The sequence below is a fragment of the Castor canadensis genome, chromosome 6 (assembly GCF_047511655.1).
Source record: "Castor canadensis chromosome 6, mCasCan1.hap1v2, whole genome shotgun sequence".
NCBI classification, from domain to species: domain Eukaryota; kingdom Metazoa; phylum Chordata; class Mammalia; order Rodentia; family Castoridae; genus Castor; species Castor canadensis.
Window position 1 is genome coordinate 71796505 of NC_133391.1, and position 22322 is coordinate 71818826.

General features: G+C 38.2%; 1 protein-coding gene across 3 annotated transcripts in view; it reads left to right on the top strand.

Moving 5' to 3' along the window:
- Nucleotides 1–22322, top strand: part of Jakmip2 (janus kinase and microtubule interacting protein 2) — a 149322-nt gene that overhangs the window by 11499 nt on the left and 115501 nt on the right. The window contains exon 2 of one of the 3 annotated variants that reach the window (XM_074076701.1): nucleotides 8126–8354. The exons of the other annotated variants lie outside the window; for them this stretch is intronic. The gene's annotated coding sequence lies outside the window, so the exon portion shown is untranslated. The remainder of the gene's footprint in view (nucleotides 1–8125; nucleotides 8355–22322) is intronic. 3 annotated transcript variants of the gene reach the window in all.

The window sequence follows — 22322 nt, forward strand, 5'->3', positions numbered from 1 at the left end:
CAAAATTAAGCTGCAAATGGCTAATATTCAGGGAACAGTGCAAAATATGAATATTTAAAATAAAGCAAAACAAAACCACAGAAACAAAGCCCTTTGTGGAATCTAAAGTTTGCTATACTCTGAATTTTCACACAGATGAAACTTTAGCACTTGGGAAATAGACCGTAACACTGAAATAAAAAATGACTGTGAAATCCTGCACAGAAAATTATGAATGGCTTACTAAAGCTTTCTTTCCTTATCCGAACCCTTCTTTTTATGTGACTCTAACAAGAGCATATGCACAACGGAAACTATTGGAGAACATATTAGATACATTGATTCTAGTTACAGTCAAGGGACTCCATTATTATTTATTTCTACATTTAATATATAAAAAAGTAACCCAGAAAGTGAAGAAAAATATAAACCCAGGGGGATGAAGGTCACTGAGTATTTAATGAGAATATTGATCTTGACTCAACTTGCTTTCACGTTGCTGGTTTTCCTTCTTTGAGGGATAATTATTAGTGCTCCAGCCTCAGTATTAAATAATACATAATCAATCTCTCTCTCTTTCTCTCTCTCTCTCTCTCCTTCCTTCCCTCTTCCTCCTCTCGTTCTTTCTCTCTCCCTTTCCAGCTTCCTCTCCTCTCTTTGCTTCTCTGACATTTTGTGTAGTCAAATGTCACTGAGGCAGAAATCTGTAAAACCATTGCAAATCCCTTAAACTCTTTTTTCCCCTTAAGTAAAAAGAATGTCTTGGGCTAAATCATGTACAAGGACTCTTGCAGCTATAAATCTATGTGTTATGGTTTTGTGATTGTCCTTTATATTTTCTGTCAGTACTGTGGCCGGGCTTCTCAATGCAGTGCATACTTTTTCCCTGATTGAGCCCGGATTCTGTATCCATAAGCGTGATATCCAAGCGCAAGGTGAATGATTGACAGTCCTATTATTGAGGGTTTCTGGTTTATTTGAGAGGTTATAGTCTAGATTGCATTTAAGGATTCTGTCCACTCAACACAGTGAACCTGCAGTAAGTGGAACCCCAAGGCAGAAGCATTCTGTGCCCTTCAGTACATTTTCTCTTGCATATTTAGAAAGTCCCTGTCTAATGTTCCCTTTTTAGAGAACATGCTGGAAGCTGGAATAGCCATTATGGCACTTTAATTAAAATATGACTATAGTTCTACCTGGAAGAAAACATCAAATGAAAGGATAAAAGATTCTCTTTTTTCTTCTCTCTTATTTCTCAGAACATGTAATGCTGTCACATACGGAATAAAAAGAAAATCTCTTATAATGATAATCCTTTGCATTATCAAATATTCTTCTCCCATGTCAATGACTAGGTACCAAGTTCTCTTATCCAGGTTGTGATTTTTCTGGATGGATTGTGTGACACAATGCAGAGGAACAAAACTAGAATTCAGAGATCCTGGGTTTAATCTTTGCTCAGTTATGAACCAACTATAGGACATGAGCAGACATCCTTCCATTCTTGATTTATGCTTTTTGGTTGTGAAAAGGGAGAAATACAAGGTATCAGCTCCCCTTTACCTTGTCTTGAGAAGGAAAAATATGTGTGTAAGGTTCTTTTAATTCATTTGCTTTTGGGTATGTGGGCATATTTGCCATGTGATTGAAGAAATCCTCCTTTGCAATACAGAATCTTTTCATTTACCTTTTGGCTTATAATTGGTAGTGACTACAATTATTTATGGGCTTGACTTATTACCCTTACTAGCATTATTAGTCTCCTTTAGGGAAGTGAGGTGGGAGGGAGAAGGAGAAGAAGAAGGAAAACACAATCCTAAAGAGTAGATCAGAACCCAGGAAGGAGTGAGGAAATTTCAGATGGCTCAAATTGCACAGTAATTTACTCTCTGCAATTGTAATATCTAGCTACATAAAATATAAAACTACATAAAATTGTCTTGACTGCCACATAGTGAAGATAAAATGAGAGAGCATCACAGAAGAGTGTGCGTTATAAATGTTTTTAAAATTGTTATGACATGCAAAGATGTTTTGAATACGTGGAATGAAAATGTAGATATGGAAACAGTATGTCTAGTATATTTGTATATGCATAGGGAAGAACGACTTAAGGACACTATAAAATTATAGTGTTCAGGTGGTAGAAATGTAATTGAATTTTTATTTTTTATGTTTTTATCTTGTTTACTTGTCTTCCCCAATAAACATGTATTTCTTGGTTAATAAGAAAAAAAAACAATTAGAACTTTTAAAGTTGGCTTAACCTGAAGATTTTAGATAATTCCTGAGGGATTTTGATAGTGGAAAACAAGTCTCATATTTTTTCAACATTAGAGCAAATTATTTTTTATCCATTTTTCTTTGTAATTTAATGTGAACTAAAATAATTTAAATAAATATGTGAATTAAAATAACAAATATATGCACAAAGTGAAAACTCTAAGACTTAGACAAGCCAAATTAAGACCAGCACCACTGTCCTGCCAGAATTAAAGTCATTTTGGTACTGAAAGAAAAGCCATAGGATCAGACCAAGCCAACCATAGAAAGTGTGTCATTACTCAATAGAAAGAACTAGCGCTTTCTACTATTCTATCTACTAACAGTCATGCAGATTAATGTTAGGGTCATTTTTTTTTTTTTTTGAGAAAGTGACCAATTGGTTTACAGTTCCTGGTCTTTTTAATTTCCAAAATGAATTCTCATAAACCATTATTGTTATCTATTAGTACTTATTTGCTTCATACTCACACTGCAAACCTTCCTAGTCATTTGCTGTTTTTGATGCATCTATTAGGAGTGTGAATTACTCTTTCTATGAGTTAAAGACCAGTCAAAGGGTTTAATTAGTTCAGTATTCCGACCATTTTTGTCTTTGCTCCAGTATCCCACCTTCACTCTGCACACTTTCAATATCTTATTTCCTCAACTAGGTTCTCTTACTTTGCTTATGCCTGCTGTGTCTGCACAATTAGATGAATCTTTCCAAGCAGAATAATCCAGCACACTCAGGTTTCCCTTGGTCTGAATTCCTGCTGTTCTTGTGACCAACGCACATTGTTGAGTGCATAATTGTTCTTTTCTCAAGAACAATTGAGCATCTAGACTCCACATCTGGGAGTCTATTTGAGCATCTAGACTCCACATCTGGGTTGAAAGGGACTTAAGGAAAGTTCAGTCTTCTTCCTGTTCCTAGAAGTGGAAGGAAACCCACTTGAGGAGTGAATCTTGTGTGTACTCTAATAAGTATTTTGCATATTATCTCATTTAAGCACTACAGTTACTCTATAAAGTTGGTATTCATATTCTCATCTGTCATGAGAGGAAACTGAAACTCAGAGAGGCAGTATACTTTCCTGAGACCACACAGCTAGTTATAATAAGAGTTGTATGTCTTGGCATTTCTAAATGTTTTCCATTCCACCATGATGTTTGGCAGCTCACTTATAATTTCATTTAATTTTCTACCTTCATATACTCTTGCTTTGTTTGACATAATTGAGGTAAAATTTAATGGTAGAAAACATTAAATATAACAAACTTTTGAATTTTGCTTTTAAATGGCCTTCCCTGTCCATGCCAAGTTTTCCTTCCTCTTCTGGCTTCTTTCCCATGATATTTTTCCACTCATCAAAACTACATTAAATTTCAAAGTTCCCAACATCGAATTACTCCTCTATCCTAGGAACTATAGTAAGCTCTCTCCATTCCCTGCATGAAAGAACCTATCATATCTCTATTTCAATTTGAGATTTGTATCTACCTTGAAATTAAAATATTCACCCAGTTGTGGAGACACTGGACTCCAGTGTAAAAGGCAACAGAGGAAGCAGTGATTCCATATTTAATTGCCTGTAGGTTATAGAGTAATCTAATGCCAGCCAGAGACAGCAGAACGTATTATTTACAGAGAGAATGCTGAGTAGGAAAAAGCTCTCCTTCAACTGTGCTAGCTTAGTGGGAAGAAAGAGGAGGCAGCCTCTTAGCATCCCCAAATTAACACGCATGTCCCCTGTCATCTTCTGTCTTGCCATGCTTCTGTCAGTGGAATAAACTGGGTTTTGCATTTGCATTAATGCAATATGAAGAATTAAATAAGAATAACTTAGAAAACAGGCAACAAAGATACTAAAAGAAATGGAGCACATTATCCCCATCATTCTTCAGGAGTTTGTTCCCAGAGTTCAGATGGAGCTCAGGAACAAATTGGTTGCTGTCCACAGTGAAGGTTAAGAGGTAGAATCTGAGCAAAGGTTAGATTCCAGCTTAGAGAAGTTTACACATACATGTTTCTCCTTAAAATGATTGTGTTTCCATTCTCCTACTCTACTGGTAGTAGTTTGAAGGGAAAAATTTGCAAAAGAGTTGAAAAATGAACTTGAGAGTTCATATAAAAGCCTTGAAATAGCATAACCTTTGATCGAGCAATTATTCTGTTAGGATTACATCCCAGGAAATAATTGGTTAAAAATCACTTTTTAACTTATCATCGATAAGATTTATACTGCTAAAAATCTGGAGATAACTTATTATGAACTTAATTACATCCCCAACAAATAATATGAGGCCTTAACCCCCATGTGATTGCATTTGGAGATTAGGCTTTTAGGGATGTGATTACAGTTAAATAAGTTCACAAGGATGGAATACTCATCCAGTATGACAGGTGTCCTTTTAAGAAACGGAAGGAATACCAGGGATGTACACACCCAGACAAGAGGCCCTATGAGGACACAGCAAGAATGTGGCCATCCAAAAGCCAAGGAGAAAGACGTTAGGAGAAATTAAACCTGCAATGACATTGATCTTGACTTAATACTTCAGAACTGTAAGAAAACAAATTTTTGTTGCTTAACCATCCACCCTGTCTGTGGCACTTTGCTATGTTAGCACTGGCAAGCTAATATACAATGCAATCAATGAATTAGAGAGCAATCTAACAATGGAACTATAAAACATGAAGATCTATATAATGCTTGATAGAGAAAACACTCCCAATAGGGTTTCAGTTAGAAAAGGAGGCTACCAAAAAACACATAATATGATCTTATTTGTAGAAAACTGTATCTATCTGTGTGCGTGCACAATGTCAGAATTAGATGCAAGAAAACCCTCACGTCCTTTCCAGATATAGTTTTCTTTTTTCTCTTCCTCCCTCCTTTCCTTCCTTCCTTTCTTTTTAAGCTTGTCTGAAAAGCCGATTTTTCCAAATAAACATGAATTATTTTTAGAAGTATTCATAAGCTATATGTATTTTTATCTCATGTCTTAAAAGTAGCTTCCAAATAGAATAAAACTGATTCAGACTTTAAAGCTCCTGAGATCCAATAACTAGCAATATCATATTAAATTCCTGCCTATAATGTCAGTAAATAATTAATTATCGTCATTTTCCTTCTGAGTTCATCTGTTTTCATTCCCATCATCAAAAACTTCCCTTTGTGCTCCACTTGTCATAGTTATTCAGCATTTTTGAGAGATGAAAGATGTACTCTTTTTATTGTCTGTTTCTAAAACCTCCTAAGTGCTAAGTGCTGAGAAGGCACACATACAGACAGATTCAGTTTTGAATACTTGCCATGCCACTTAAATAGTGTGACCATGAAAGAAATTTACTCAACTTTTCTAAGTCTCGCTTTTCTTAGCGGTTAAATATATGGACTCATTATACTTTTCTTGTAAGTTTGTTGTTAAGAAGTTAACAGTTATGGGCAAAGATGCTGGGATCTGAGTGTGTTGGCTTCAATCTTAACTTCCTGGTTTGTTAGTTCTTTGGCTGTAGACAAATTATTTTTTTCTGTACACCAGATTTCTCATGTATAAAATGGTAATAGTGATGCAACTGATATGCTGAATATCATATATGATATTTGAGTATTAACTGTGTTGATATTTATAAAATTATTATAACAGTACTGACACATAGTAAAACTATATAGGTATGTATCAACTATATGAGGAATTAATTTAGGGGATATTATATAGTCTTTACCATCAGAAGTACCAAAATTATTAGCTCAAGTTTTTTGTATATTTGACAAAAAAAACATGTATTTGTTAACTATTTTCTTGCTACATACTGATGGGAACACCTTTATTTAGAAGATTTTTCAAGAATTTGTTATTGCAAAAAAAGTCTATTTATAATAAAGGCAGATGATAAGGGCACTAGAAGAAGGGAGAGTCACCCTGTGTCCTCATTTAACTCTCCAAACTCTCATATTTCCTTCCAGCCTGCCTAATACCTGTGTGTGGCAATAGCTAATGCATATGCCTTTAGCCACATGCCTCCTTCTTTGCAGAGTGGGAGAGTGTCTCTGTACCTGTCCAGGTCGGTGAGGAGCTTATGGGTTCTGGATTCCATCCCTTCTCCTCTTCTCAACAGCTTTTCTGTTTCCTGAATCACCCTTTTCTTTCTCAACTGATCGCTCACATCAGCACACAAATGTTCTTTTGTACCTTAAATGTTTATAAAGCATTCCTTTAGGGGTTCAGAATGTAGCTCAGTCACAGAGCACTTGCCTAGTGTGCACAAAGCCCTGGGTTCAATTTTCAGCACTGAAAAAAAAATTCCTCTTTTGATCACAATCCCATTTAGATTTTACCCTTCATTGCAGTTTCTGCTGAAAAGTTGCCTCTCAATGCTGTCTGTAGTGACTCAGCCCATGTGTTCTCCTCACCTGCCCATGGCTGCCATTCCCATTGCACTACTCAGCCTGTGTGCATCCAATCCATAACAACCTCTGTCCTTTGATGCCAAATTCTGAAGCTGTTTATTCCATCCTTTTCTAGATTGACCTCTCACATTAAGACTGTTCACCCTTTCCCTCATAACGAATTTTTTTATTTTGCTTTGTCTGGTTTTGAGATAAGGTCTCACCATATAACCCAGGCTGGCCTTGAACTCCTGCTTCTGCCTCCCAAGGGCCAATCATTTCTCTCTCTCTCTGTCTCTCTCTCTGTCTCTCTCTCTCACTCTCTCTCTCTCTCTCTCTCTCTCTCTCTCTCTCTCTCTCTTGCGCGCATGCGCGTGCCTTTATTTCCTCCTCCTCTTCCTCCTTCTTCAAGTTTCTTTGGTTTGAACTCATGTCCTTGAGCTTGCTAGGCAGGCACTGCACCAGTTGAGCATGCCTACAGCTCTTTTTGATTTTTTGTTATTTTCCCCATAAGATCACACCTTTCTGCCCAGGCTTATTTACTCTTCTTGCATAACTGGGATGACAAGTGCACACCAACATGCCCAGCTTTTATCGGTTAAGATGGAATCTTGTGAACTTTTTGCCTAGCTGCCTCGATCCTTCCAATTTCTGACTCTGGAGTGGCTAGATTACAGGTGTGAGCCACCGTACTTCATGACCATTCCCCCTCTTTAATGGTTTACCCTTTATGATTTCTATAACTACACTTACTGATTATTTCTTTTATTTCATTCACTATCTTTTCTGATGGCTGCTCCCTCTGTACTTCCTTTCCTAAGAGCTTGAATCAACCAAGGCTCAATGCCACACCTCCTTATGCTCTCTAGCTGCACTCCCCCAGGTAATCTCATAAATTCTTGTCTTAGAATAGTTACACCAATTTGCAGCACTCACTTCTCCTATGAAGTTCAGACTCACACTCACTCACCTACTTACTATTTATGCTAATGTGTGTGTGAACTTTCAAACTTATCAGGCACAGAGTAGAGCTCTTGATTTAGGTGCATGCGCCACCTCCAGCACTAACTTGTCCTTCTCCACTCCCCGTCTTAGTAAATGACATTGATGTCTTCTAAAATTGCAAAGACGATCAGAGAGCTGTCTTTGATTTCTTTCCTCGATCTGATAATTTTGCCTCCAACATTCCCTAAAGCAGCCTGCTTTTTGTGGTTTTTTCTACCTTCCTACACAGGGCCCTCTTTCTCTGCCTGAAATACCTCCAGTTATGTATCTGTCCCCACGTACAGCAAATTCTCATTGCAAAAAATCGTAGAGCAGCCCTTGTAAACATAAATCAGATCACAACTTTCTTCCCAAATCTTCTAACAAATTCAAAATTCATGTTGAAAATTACAGGTCCTATAAACTGACCATGTTGCTGCCCTCTTCCTCACGTCTGCATTCCTGTTTCCCTCACAGTGTTCTTGGTGTTTGTTTCTCTCTAGGCTTAACAAGGCTGGCTTCTTGCTGTTCAAATCACAACGTCAGTGTCCTTTTTCTTCAGAGAGGCCCTCACAGATGATCTAATCTAGAGGGGAAACCAGAAAGTCTCCGTCCCTTCATTCATTTGATGATCTGCTTAACCCCTGTCTCTGACTGATATTTTGCTTTCTTTCTACACCAGCACTCAAGTCCCTGAAGCCTCAAATGGTGTCTGAAGAGCAGACACTTCAGGTATGTGTTGAATGAATGCACAAAGCTACAGCTCACTTAAACGTTTCCTGCAAGGTCCAAGAAACTATCTTTAAAAAGAAATAATTGATATACCATCTCATTTGTTAGACATTTTGGAAAATTCCTTGTTTCTCCTTCCTCCTTTCTCCTTATTTTCTTCCCTCTCCTCTCCCCTCCCCATTTATTTTCTTTTGTTTTTCATTCTTAAATAATACTAATAGGAACATCTTTAGGTATGTGTTTTCACTTTTCCTCTTAATTACTTTTGGGGATGAATTTACCCAGTAATAGAAATCAGATCAAATATAGTTATTAAACACATGCTTTAAATCTTAAAACATATTTCTTCTCTCTAACCCTTGAGGCTTTTATTACCAAAAATGGACATCAGAGGTGTGACAAGATAGAGAGAGGTTTCCAAGGCAATAGAGCAGGCAGAAGGATACTTTCAAGTAAGTAGTAGGGGACTAGTGTCCCTTAGGGTTCCAGTCAGTGGTAGGGACACTAGTGAGAGCACCTTCAGTAATACACCTGAGGATGCCCTGCATTTGACCCTTGGCACTACAACAAAACAAAATGAACAATATTCCTAGACTATGCATGCTCCATAATTTACACTCTTGAGAGTTTTATTTTGCTTTTTCCTGGGTTTGGCATTTGCATGTGTATGTGGTATTTTTTTGTATTCTGTAATGGTGTTGTCATTGTATAAAACTTTAATGCCTTTACAGTAAATCCTGTTAAACTTTTTCTTTGTGATTTACTGTCTCCATTTTTCAAACATTTGGAAGCTTCATAGGTCTGGTAGCTTATTTTAAGCTAGTTTTTCTGTGATTTGAAGGTTATAGTTAACTCATTATGCAAACTGAATGGTTTTTTTTCTTTTTGATGGGACTGAGGTTTGAACTCAGGGTTTTGTGCTTGTACAGCAGGTGCTCTATTGCTTAAGCCACATCTCCAGTCCATTTTGCTCTGATTATGTTGGAGACAGGATCTCACAAGCTATTTGCTCAGGCTGGCCTTGAACTGTGATCCTCTTAGCCTCCCAAGTAGCTAAATTACAGACATGAATCACAGGCACCTGAAGCTTGTTTTGGTATATGGTATAGAGTATATGTTGTCTAAGTTTTTCCAAAATATTTTTCTTTACTGTATTTCATATTAAATTTGTATTCTCAAAGAAGTTATTTTTACCTCTTAAATTAGCTTTCACATGCATCTTAGCAATTAGTCACTAAGCGTCCCATTACCAACAGAAATTATTTAAATCATTTAATTGCTACATTTCCATGGACTCTGCTATAACTATTAGATAAAGTTGTAAAATTGCTAACTACTGGTTGACATTTTGGTAACTCAGCATTTCTGTGCTCTTATTACATGTCTCATAGCATTTTAATTGGAGGAATTAGATTTTAGGGACCTTTATTATTTTCTGAAATTTTACTAAACTGTTTTTTTTTTCATTTTATTATTCATATGTGCATACAAGGCTTGGTTCATTTCTCCCCCCTGCCCCCACCCCCTCCCTTACCACCCACTCCGCCCCCTCCCTCTCCCCCCCCAATACCCAGCAGAAACTATTTTGCCCTTATTTCTAATTTTGTTGTAGAGAGAGTATAAGCCATAATAGGAAGGAACAAGGGTTTTTGCTGATTGAGATAAGGATAGCTATACAGGGCATTGACTCACATTGATCTCCTGTGTTGTGGGTGTTACCTTCTAGGTTAATTCTTTTTGATCTCACCTTTTCTCTAGTACCTGTTCCCCTTTTCCTATTGGCCTCAGTTGCTTTAAGGTATCTGCTTTAGTTTCTCTGCGTTAAGGGCAACAAATGCTAGCTATAAACTGTTTTTTTACTACATGTGATTATTTTGCCTAAAGTAAAACCTATGATGAATAACCTTTTAATAGATAAGTCTGTCCTTTATAGTTAGATACACATGGCATAGCCGATGCATCAGTTTTAAAAAATCATGGGTTACATTTTGAAGGTAAGACAATGAGGGGTGAAGGGGATTGGAGTACAGTGTGTGCACACACACACATATGAAAATATGAAACCCACTGAACACTATCTGAAAAGGTGGGGGGGAGAGGGGAGAATGGGAATATAATGGAGGGGTTGAACTTGCTCAAAGTACACATGTACAGAGTTATCACAATGAAACTCCCATATTATTAATGTATGCTAATTCATAAATAAAATTCAGAAAAAACAAAACTCATTCTGGATACAATTCAAAGAAAATAAAAAAGCAGAGCCTCTGGATTGAAATAAATCTCCAATGTTAAATTTTCTGTCATCTCTATGAAAAATTATTGTAATATTTTAAAATCTATGTAGATTGATACCAAACCTTAGATATAAGTACATTATCACTCCAGGATCTTAAAATATGTGATCAATATAAACTAAGATGTGTTGGATTTCTTACCATATGCCTGGTACTGCCAAATATCCATATGTATCACTACCACGATTTTCTGAGAGGCAGATATTATAGATGCTATTATTATTGCTCATTTCCTAGATAAGAAACCCACCTGGTGGAAAGCATCTGGAAAACATAGAAGGTCCTGACTAAGGGGCAGAAGCTGGGTTCACACCCAGTCTATTTGACTCTGAACCAATGGGATACTATCCTTGAGTAGCTCACTTGTCTTGTGAAATAACTCCTTAAAGATCTTCTCTATATTTTTATAAAGCACAGGGACCAACAATCCTGTGTTCGATAAATGTCTCCCTCATGCCACATCAGTCTTTGCTCTGCAACCAAAGTCAACAACTAAAGCAGCAACTGCATTTCTGAGGAGTTCTCCATTTCCTTAACTGTCTGCTTCACTAGGGAAAATTTAAACATTTTATCCCAGTGAATATTTCTGTCTTCTTCTAGGCTCTTCATTTTTGATAAATGATGTTTCCTTGAATTGAATGGCTTTGCAAAGGCATAAACAGTACATAGAATGCATAAGCAGATCTCGAACCAGCACCGTACTTAACTTTTCTTATTGGGCCTCCAAGCAGACATAGGTTAGCTTCTTTCTTGATCAGCAGCATTCATCTACAAGAACTATCTTTTTTTTTCTCCCAGAAAACCAGTTTTCTTGAATCAGACAATATATTATGTGAAGGGAAGAAAATTAGCATTTATTGAGTCCCTAGTATAAAATGAGACAGCATCTAACACAGTGTCTGAAAACCAGGGAGTACAGTGCTCTGCAATCTTTTGTTTTTTCTTGGCTTTCTCTTACCTCCCACCCCAACTCTCTGTGCTTCTGGTGTTTTGCTCGCTGTTGCTCACCTGTGTTAACAAATGGTAAATCCAGATACATCAGCAACCACATGGGAAGGGTACAGTGCAGCCTATTTACATTAAGTCCTATCAAAGGACAAATGTGCACAGCTCTGCTTTTCTTTAGAGACTTTAGACAGTGTGGATACCTGTCCATGCCCCTTCTTAACCCCCAGTCTCTCTTTTCCCTTTACCTGTCCTGGTCTCCATTGAGTTGGAAAGAGTTCCCACAAGCAACTGTCTTTCTTTTTTATTTATTTATTTATTTTTTTTTGCTTACCCAGTGGATTTTATTTTTTTTTTCATTTTTCTTTTATTATTCATATGTGCATACAAGGCTTGGTTCATTTCTCCCCCTTGCCCCCACCCCCTCCCTTACCACCCACTCCACCCCCTCCCGCTCCCCCCCTCAATACCCCGCAGAAACTATTTTGCCCTTATCTCTAATTTTGTTGTAGAGAGAGTATAAGCAATAATAGGAAGGAACAAGGGGTTTTGCTGGTTGAGATAAGGATAGCTATACAGGGCATTGACTCACATTGATTTCCTGTGCGTGGGTGTTACCTTCTAGGTTAATTCTTTTTGATCTAACCTTTTCTCTAGTTCCTGGTCCCCTTTTCCTATTGGCCTCAGTAAGCAACTGTCTTAAGGAGATTTATTAGAGCTTGTTTGTAAAGTGCTTTCAGTTCCTCAAACAAAGAAGCATGAATGCAACACATCATGCTGAGCAAGTTCTTTTCTGTTTCATGTTTGTGTAACCATGAGAACTGCTCACAGACCCTCTTTGAATAGCTCAGAAGGTAGAATATGCTGTAATTCTGAGGCTAAGTGGTTAGGATGCCCTAGACTCTTTGTGTGAGCCAGGGTAAGAGTGAGGGCAAAGTCTCCTTGTCATGTTTTACTGACTTTTACTGATTAAAGTGATTTCTCCTAATAAAGCCAGCACAAATAAAAATTGTCTTTAATAGAATTCTTCTCCTTAAAACTCCGTGAAAATATAAAACGCTTTGAAAAGTAATTCTTTAAAACTATTATTCTTTCATTTTGTTCAGTGTAGTCAAACAGTAATTACATAAATATTCCTTTTAAAAAATTAAATATACAGCACCTGCTTTGCAAGTGTGGGACTCTGATTTCAAATCCCAGTTCCACCAAAAAAAAAAAAACTTGAATAAATATATGTGTTGGTCCCTTCCATTTTCACTGATATACTCATCTGTTTGATAAAACAGGCCTTTATATGGATATTTGTACAAACATCTTCTACTCATATTGGACTAGTCTCTAGTCCTCAGATCAAAGTATTTTATTTCCATGTGTTATTTACCCTACCTGGACATAGAGTGTAGTACTTTAAACAGCACGTTTTCCAGTCATATGGACCTGAAATAGACAACCAACATTCCACATAACTAGCTCTGAGGACTTGGCTAAATTATATCATATTTCTGGGTCTTGGTTTCTTAATCTGAAAAGTAGAGTTTTAAAAGAATCTTAACTTATTGAGTTATTGTGAGGAATGAGTTTTAAATGCAAGCTCAATCGTGTCATTTGTGGTAAACTTTGTAGCTATTAGCTACTCAGAATGCACTTCTTCGTATACCTGAAATCTGAAACAACTCAAGTCAACTTAAAGTCAGGGCAGAATAATAATCTTTCCTGTGTAGCTTTCCTTGGACTAGACGTCCCAGTTCTGCCCCCATGAGGTCATTACTAAACATTCTATTATCTAAGTTCCCAGAGTACTTTGTAATCCTTCTATTATAGTATATGGCTTAATTTATTATTTTTATGGGCCATATGTCCCACTGGACTGTACTAGTGGGAGGAGGCAATGAAATTCACTTTGTATCTTGGGATATAGCTAGCATCTGACACATAATAGGTATACAGTAATTGCTCACCAAATTGAATTTGTTAGAAACTTTAAACTTCCAGTCTCCCTCTTCATTACATTATTTAAAAGTCATACCAAAAATTTCAAAGATAAGTCATTGCTAGCATTTTCTAATCCCTCATCTTTATGAAATTAAGTTGGAACATCAATATGATATCCAGAAGGAAAGTGTCAGATGTTTTTTCTCATATGTGGAATCAAAAAAAGTAAAGAAAAAGATGTGAAAGTAGAAGGGGAAGGGAATCCCAGGGAATAGGAAACAGACCAGAGGGAAGAAGAACAAAGGATATACTAAATGTGGGTGATGGAGGCGGGTAAATATTCTCAAAGTACCTTATATGCATGCATGAAAACGTCATAGTGCAGCCAACTACTTCGGACAATTAATATACACTATAAAATGTTACATAAAAAGTTGTGCGTGGAGGAGCATTCCATATCTTTAGTTCTAAATACGCACAGCTTGGTGACTCAGTGAGGTCAGCATGACAGCACTGTTGTGTCAGGAGGACCGCAGGAATTCATGAGCCACTCAGGCAATATGATTTGATATTTCACCCTTGTCACCAGACACATATTCAGATCTCAGAGAATGAATACAGTGTTCTAGACTCAAAAAGCAAGTGCCTAGTGTGACCCTTATTATAAAAAAAACCTTCAACAATAACAAAAAAATATATTTGGCTGACCTCACAGGGAAGTGTGACTACCACATTCACCAATAATGTTTATCAAGGATTGATTTGAACTTTTACCACACAAAAAAAGTATATGACAGGAGGCTGCTAGGTTTGAATTCTTTAGTGCTTACTCTAAGCCATCTTTTTTTATTTTTAATTGAGAAACTTCACAGTTACAAAATAATTTCCAGCGTCTCTTGACAAATCAGAACTGGCAGTACTGTGTGGCTACATTTACAAAGAACAATTGCTCTCATGAGCAATTTGCTCATTTCGTTGCCCATTTAAGGAAGGCTGTGGCCCTATCAGTTCTCATTAGTCACTACATGGTCTCCTGTACTCACTCATATATCCTAATTTGATGCTGTGTAGGCATTGGTACTTTTGGTCCCTTTCTCTAACTCTCAGTTTCCAAATTTGTGTAATTAGTATAGTTAACAGCAACCGGCAATGAGAGGCAGTAGTAAGAATTAAGTGAAGTGGCCAGAAGTGGTGACTCAAGCTTGTAAACCTAGCTACCTGGGAGACAGAAATTGGGAAGATATCAGTTCAAGTCCAGACTGAACGAAAAGTTCTCATGACCCCATTTCAACCAATGGCTGGGTATGGTAGCACATGCCTGTCATCTTAACTATGTGAATTGTAGTCCATCCAGGGGACATAAATGTGAGACCCTATCTCAGAAATATAACCATATGCAAAATGGCTGGGAGTGTGTGGCTCGACAGGTAGAGTATCTTCCTAGCAAGCACAAAACACTGAAGTTCAAATCTCAGTACCCCTCCAAAAAAAGAATTAAGCAATAAAATCTATATGAAGTGCCTCACTGAGTGTCTGATGCCATAGTAAGTTCTCTGTAAATGTTTGCTATTTCTTGGCTTCAAAATTAATATTTACTGAGTTTGTACTGTCTGCCAGTTCCCAGGTTACACATGGAGAAAGAATGGTGAGAACCACTGTATGATCTTCACAGAGTTTATAGGTTAGCATCCTAGCAAATGTCAGGTATACTACTAGTTACATGGCTTTGGTTTGTGTTATAAAACAATGAGGTAAAAGAAGTCACTACATGACTTTGAGGACCTAGGAAACCAAAACAACATAGCAGCCCTATAGAAAGGCTATTCCAATTGAGCATTCTCCAACATTTCCTCATTCTCATCCTTTCCACAATGCTGCTCCTCCCCCAGCATATGGCCTTGTTATCTACTCTGCTGTTCAAGTCAAAAATAGTTTGATTCCTTCTCTCTCCTGTCCTCTCTCCCCGCCATGTTTAATTCATCAGTGAATTCTGCTAGCTCTCCCTGCAAAGCATGTCTTAGATCTGCCCGCCTCCCTACATCTGCACTGCCACCCACCACAGTAGTCCAAACTCCAGTGCTTCTACACTGGAGAACCACAGCCTTTGGTGCTCCTCCTGCTTCCACCCTAGCATTTTTTTCTCTGTGAAAAGCCAGATTGTAAATATTTTAGGTCGTGTGAGCTTCTAACTCTATCACAGCACTCAAATATCCCCTTACAGCCCAAAAGCAATTAGAGACAATACTTAAATGATTGGGTTATTTACAAAAACAGACTATAGGCTGAATTAGTGAGGGTGATCTGTGTAAAAATGAAATAAGATCATGTCACTCACTTAACTTAAACCCCTACAAAGGCCTCTCAAGTACTACTAATATATCCCCAGCTTTCCCCATCATGGTCTGCATGCCCTCCTTGATGCAGTGCTCCTTTCTGCCCCAGCCGCTCCATCCTTTATACTCATTTTCTTTCTTTCTTCCTTCCTTCCTTCCTTCCTTCCTTTCTTTCTTTCTTTCTTTCTTTCTTTCTTTTTTCCTTCTCTCTCTCTCTCTCTCTCTCTCTCTCTTTCTCTCTCTCTCTTTCTCTCTTGTGGTACTGGGGCTTGAACTCAAGGCCTTCACTTTGAGCCATCTGCCAACCCTTTTTATTTTTGTGAAGGGTTTTTCGAGATAGGGTCTTGCGAACTATTTGCCTGGGCTGGCTTCAAACCGAGATCCTCCTGATCTCTGCCTACTGAGTAGCTAGGATTGTAGGCGTGAGCAAAGTATTTACTCAACATTCATTCTTTTTTAAGCAGTGCTGGGGTTTGAACTCAGCGCCTCACACTAGCTAGGCAGGCTCTCTATCACTTGAGCCACTCCACCAGCCTTATACTGATTTTCAGAACAAGGTAATTCCTTCCACAGAGCCTTTTTCCTAACTGCCCTGAATTCTTCCCATCATAGGATAGCTGAACTCTCCTTATCTATCAAAGAGCATCCCTGAGAAGCCTTCTTGGCCACAGTTCAGTCTCCTTCCAAATGTAATTTAAAATCATCCATTACTCTATGCTATATTCTTTTCTGTGATTTCCATCATCAGAAATGTCCTCATTATTAATTTGGTCAGTTTTACTTGATGATCTGTGTTTGCTGAAGCAAATACACAGGCCGCTGTCTTGCTGCTCTCTTGCTGTGGCCTTGCCCAACATCAGGCACAGAACAGGCCTCAAAAGTACTTTTTGGAAAGAAGTCATTTATTCATTATGAAGTTGTTCATTGTGAGCTCTGCTTCAACCCGCAGCCCTTTAAGGCCTAAGGAACCTCAGCAGTCAGGTTTATTCCACCTTCTCTAACCAAAATTTTTGTAGTGTCACTGGCTAAGGGGATGGAATTGTAAAATCCTTTGCAACTAGAAAAAATTTAAATTTCAGAAGTAAAAGGAGTAAAGTCCATCTAACAATGAGCCTATGTCATCCTTAAGTGTACTCAAAGCTATGTGGCTGGTCTTTGTCTCCCTGTGCCCCTTTGTCCATGCTTGAAGTTTAGGGAGGTAGTTCAAGAAGGGACTATTACGAAAGAAAAAATTTACAAAAGAAAGGTTACACCTGGGGTGATATTAATTCTTTTTTGTCTGAAGTATAAAAGCCCAAAAGTCCAAGCTAGATCTCCTAACTCTTGACTTGAAAAGGAAGCAAATACCCTTTCTTTTAAAAGCCATCCTGATTCTTCACTAGAAAAACAGAACCATTACTTTATAGGAGTATGGGAAATAATTCAATACAAAGGTGAGTCCATGTATCGGCTACCATAGTGGAATACCACAGACTGGGTGGCTTAAACAACAGTCATTTATTTTCTCACAACTCTGGAGGCTAAAAGTCCAACCAATGTCCGTAAGGTGGCAAGGATGGGTTTTGGTGAGGGCTATCTTCCTGGCCTACAGATGGCAACCTTCTCACTGAGTTCTCACAAGGCCTCTTCTCTGTGCACTGGGAGAGAGATCTGCATGGAATCCTTTCCTTACAAAGACACCACCCTGTAACTTTAGAGTTGTACTCTTAATGAGTGGTAACCTTAGTTACCTTCTTAAAGTCCCTGTGTGCAGAAAGTCACCCTGAGTGGGTTGGGACTTTAACATATGAATTTTTAAGGAACATTCAAATGCTTCAATTTCATGTAATACGACTTCGTTATTGATGGAGCTAGATAGGTTTTGTGTGTGTGTGAGCATTTTGACAACACTAGCAGTATCTTCTTTGGGAAATCTCTGTGCTTACTCTTTCTTTCTTGTTGGCTCTCAAACTTCACACCAGTTCTAATCTTGTAGCTTTTACCACGTTGGAGATGAAAGTGTCTAAAGAAACAAATGCTATGTGTGAAAGTCACTCTCCGTGAGATAGGAGAACGCTTGTCATGGGGCCTTTTTCGTATATCTTAATAACACAAAGGCATCCACTGGGAATTGTGCCTCTTGGGTTAAGAATGAAGCCTGTTTACTATGAAATGTCCCCCTTTCTGACATTTCTCACATGCTTGGCCCTTTCAGGGCACATTTCCCAAGTGAGCCAAACCAACCAAAGGCAACCAAAAGACACCAATCAGCCTAGATTACAGAAATAAGATCAGGTAGGTTTAGAGTGGATGGAATAACAAAGCCATTTACCTTGTAGCATACAGCTACAAGGTAATTATATTATAATTACAGTGTGCCAAGAACTGTTTTAAGGGATTTATGGGTATTATTTCATATAATCCTCATAATAACTTTATCAGATATTACCATCTTACCATTTCCACAAGAGCTGTTAGCTTCATAAGTATTGGCTGTCTTTTCCCATTCACAGGAGGACACTGAGCAGACAAAACGAGCCATTTTCTATTTCAAACAGTCAGTAAGTGATAACACCAGGATTTGCAACCTGACACTCTGCAGTCTTTAACACTGTGTTACACTATTTTCACTTGCTTGTATATAAATCTGTGGAACCTTTAGCAAAGTGCTCAGGCAGTGCCAACATTCAGTAAATGCTCCCAATTGTCATAAATAAGAGTGTCTGGAAAGATGACCCCTTGCAAGAGGTGGCATCTGAGGTGCACCTTGGAAAATATATGTCAACAAGTAAATAGGTAGTAAGAAAAGGGCCAGGCACTGTGGCTCATAGCTATTATCCTAACAACTTGGGAGGCTGAGACTGGGAGGATAGTGGTTCCATGTCAGTTTGGACAAATAATTAACAAGACCCCATCTCAATCAATAAGCCATGTGTGATTTTTCCATGCCTGTAATCCCAGCTACATTGGAGGTATTGACAGGAGAATTGTTGTCTGAGGCCTGGGTGGGTAAAAACACAAGACTCTATAAATAAATAAATAAAGCAAAAAGGGATGGGGACTGTAGCTCAAGAGGTAGAGTGCCTGCTTAGCAAGCATGAGGCCCTGAGCTTAACCCTTAGTATTGCCAAAAGAAAAAAATGGTAATGATTAAGCAAACCCAGGCCTGGAAAAAACTATTGCATTTAGGCCTCGTAACAGGGTGAATAGCTGATGCAAAGAGACAAAGACGTAGGGCCTCTGTGGAGAATAGTAAGCATGCAGTCTGGCTGAACCATAACACAAGGTAGGCAGAGTGGCACAATACACCTGGGCGGTAGACCTGGTAGGCCAAGTTTAAACTTTGGGGTGGTTTAAATAAATTGTAAGGGACCTGGGGAAGAGCCACTTACTGACTTGACATAAGTAATGATGCCTTCTAGTAACCTCTGACAGCAACTTGAAGATGGCTTGCAGGACAGAGTCTGGGAAGGGGAAGACTAGTAGAGAGCTGTTGAATTCACAGTGAGGTCAGGAGACTGGCCACATAGCCACCAAGCTCCATCAGGACAGATGGAAACTCATTCACTTTGCATCTTTGATTATTCCTGATTGTTGTTTCTAGAGCCTCATGTTCTCAGGTCAGCTGTGTTCAGTGTCATAATTTGTATTCTTATAACAAGCTAGTGAGGGTTTGATTCACTCTCAGGACAGAAACTCTCACTGGCTTGTTATAAGTGGTGTTTTGGGCATTTCTTCCAGGGACATTTCTATGTGTAGTATTTCCAGCCTTTGCCCTCCCCCATCTGAAAACGGAGAGGTGTGTGGGCCAGTTGGGGGCATCTGTGCTCAGGCGGACTTTTTCATGCCCCATGAGTCCATGCTACCTGATCTTCATTAAGTGCTGGACACTGGCTGGCTTTCACTTTGTGGAAGGATGGTCCTGCTGACAACTAAGAAGAAAAACTTACTCTCCTGCCTTAATGCACCAACTTATGGGCTCTGGCTCATTGGGGACATTTTTTTTTTATTAGCAGAATAAATGGCTTAAATGGTCAAAGATATAGAAATCACTGTTCAAACTAAGCTAAAGCAAACAATTGGCCTACTAGGCCTAGGCCACCAATGATAAAGTCAATTCTGTGAACAACAGGAGTGCTTTAAGGAAACGTACATGGGGATTTCTGAGTAATAACTAGCTTTAGGAAAATGAAAGTATATATTTATACTAATGAGCAAATGAAGATGTGTAACAGTGGAGGAAGATAGTTATACAATTGATGCTTTATGAGTTCAGTGTTTAATTCTGCAATTACAGACCTACCTAATGTTTCTTGAGTATTGTACATATTTCAGGCTCCAAAAATGCTGCATGTATATATATAAATTATAGATTTTATTTTATATTTTATGATCTATTATTTATATTTTATATACTTATCATATTTACACATGTTCACGTTTTTATATAAAAACTAGTTTATAGAACATAAGGGATCCTAAATTCCCAAAAGAGCAGGTTTTTCCAGTACATTGTTCTTCCAACAGAATAGAGTTCTGTCTCTGGGTCAATTCGTTCTGTTTTCCATGTACATGTGCAGGTATGAATTCTGTCACCTAGTTTTGTTTGGTTTGAGGCACTCCTATGTGCTAGACCAACACCCTATCACTGAGCTACATCCCTAGTCCTCACTAGGTGTTTTCCAGGAGAACATTAGATAAGGAAATACTTCTGTCAGCCATGTCTGAATGAAAACCCATTAAGCATTTCCTGAAACTTAGTCAAGTCCTGCTGTGTCAGGAAAACGTAGTTGCTCTATCCTGAGAAAGTGCCCCTGTTTCCTCCGACTGAATCTGATGATGAAAAAGTCTCCTTCCTTCTAACTATATATTTATTTTTAGATTTTCCAAGCTTGGATCCTGTACTCTCAGGATTTAAAAATTTGGTATTATCTTCTCAAAATTTGGTTCTCTAAAAGCTTCAGCAGTCTTCACTGGGTTTAATAATCAGAAATAATGATAATTAAGCCAGGCACCAGTAGTAGGGGTAGGGTGAAGGGAGAGGATAATTGGGGGAGAGTAATTATGATTGAAGTACTTTATATGCATATATGAAAATAGGATAATGAAACCTTATAAAATTGTTTAAAGGGAGGAGGGAAGACAAATAGCAATACATGGTGGGATTTAATCAAAGTATATTTTATACATGTATGGAAAGATAACAATGAAACCCCTTTGTACAATTAATATAGAGTAATTTAAAATGAACCAGGGCTTGGGCTAGGGACGTGGTTCAGGGAGTAGAGCATCTGCCTGGTAAGCATGAGGTCCTGAGTTCAAATCTCAATACTGCACAAAGAAAAACCATGGCCATAAGTTTCCTTTGAGATCAAATTCTAATGCCTGCATTTTATTGTGAAAGATACACAGATCTTAATTAAAAGATTTCTACACACACACATACCACATCATTCTCACTCAAGTAGTATTTTTCAATAACCGTCAGTGACTTTTGTATCTTTACCACCTACATTAGAAGTTGCTTCCAACTAAATGGTAACCTGAGGTATATTTAGGTGGTAGCTTGAGAGTGATGAAGATCATTGCCTTGCTTCAGGTAAGATTGTGGACCCAAGCCTATTGTACCTCTGGAAAGCTGCACGGTGTACAACAGGTCAGATAACCTTGAGAGGCATGCTTCCACATCTAAAAACACAAGTATGCAGGAGTACTTCCCTCAGGGTCAATGTGAGGATTCATGAGAAGGCGATCTAAAGAATGAACATAACACATCATAGTAAGTGCTCATGATCATATTTGGTTGATTATGATTCTCTCTCTCTCTCTCTCTCTGTCCCTCTCTCGGTGGGGGGCTGTACTCAGGACTTCCCACTTGCAAGGCAGGCTCACTACCACTTGAGCCACACTACCAGCCCCTGAAAGGTTTCTCTTGGGGAGAAAGTCAAACATTGCAGGTTGGGAAACAGTGTGGACAATTCTTGAAAGTGAATAAAAATTCAGTCTTACTTTAGTTTTCAATGCCATAGGTCAATAAGGCTTGAAAAAATACCTACTGTGTACCAAGCAAGGTATTAGACATTTTTCTGACAACTAATACTCACATTTCAATAATTAATTTGTTCCTAACGCCAAAATAGTGTAGGGACAATAACCAACTCAGCAAGTTAAAAAGGAAACACCTGGAGGTGGGTGAGGGGGTGGGAGTGATGAACGTCATCATTTCTTGAAAGACCAACTAAATAACAAATGTGGGATTATATCATGTACACAGTAAGTATTTATTGAGGATGACTAAATTGCATAGGTTAACCCCACCTCTCTATTCTTTTACCCAGTTTTACCTTTCTAATTATCATTTATCGCCTACCACAATACATATTTATTTTTTGTTGCTAGTCTGTCTTTCCTCAGGAGATCACAAGCTCCATGAGAGTCAAACTTCGTTCGTTATTTACCATAGATCTAGCACATAGTAAGGG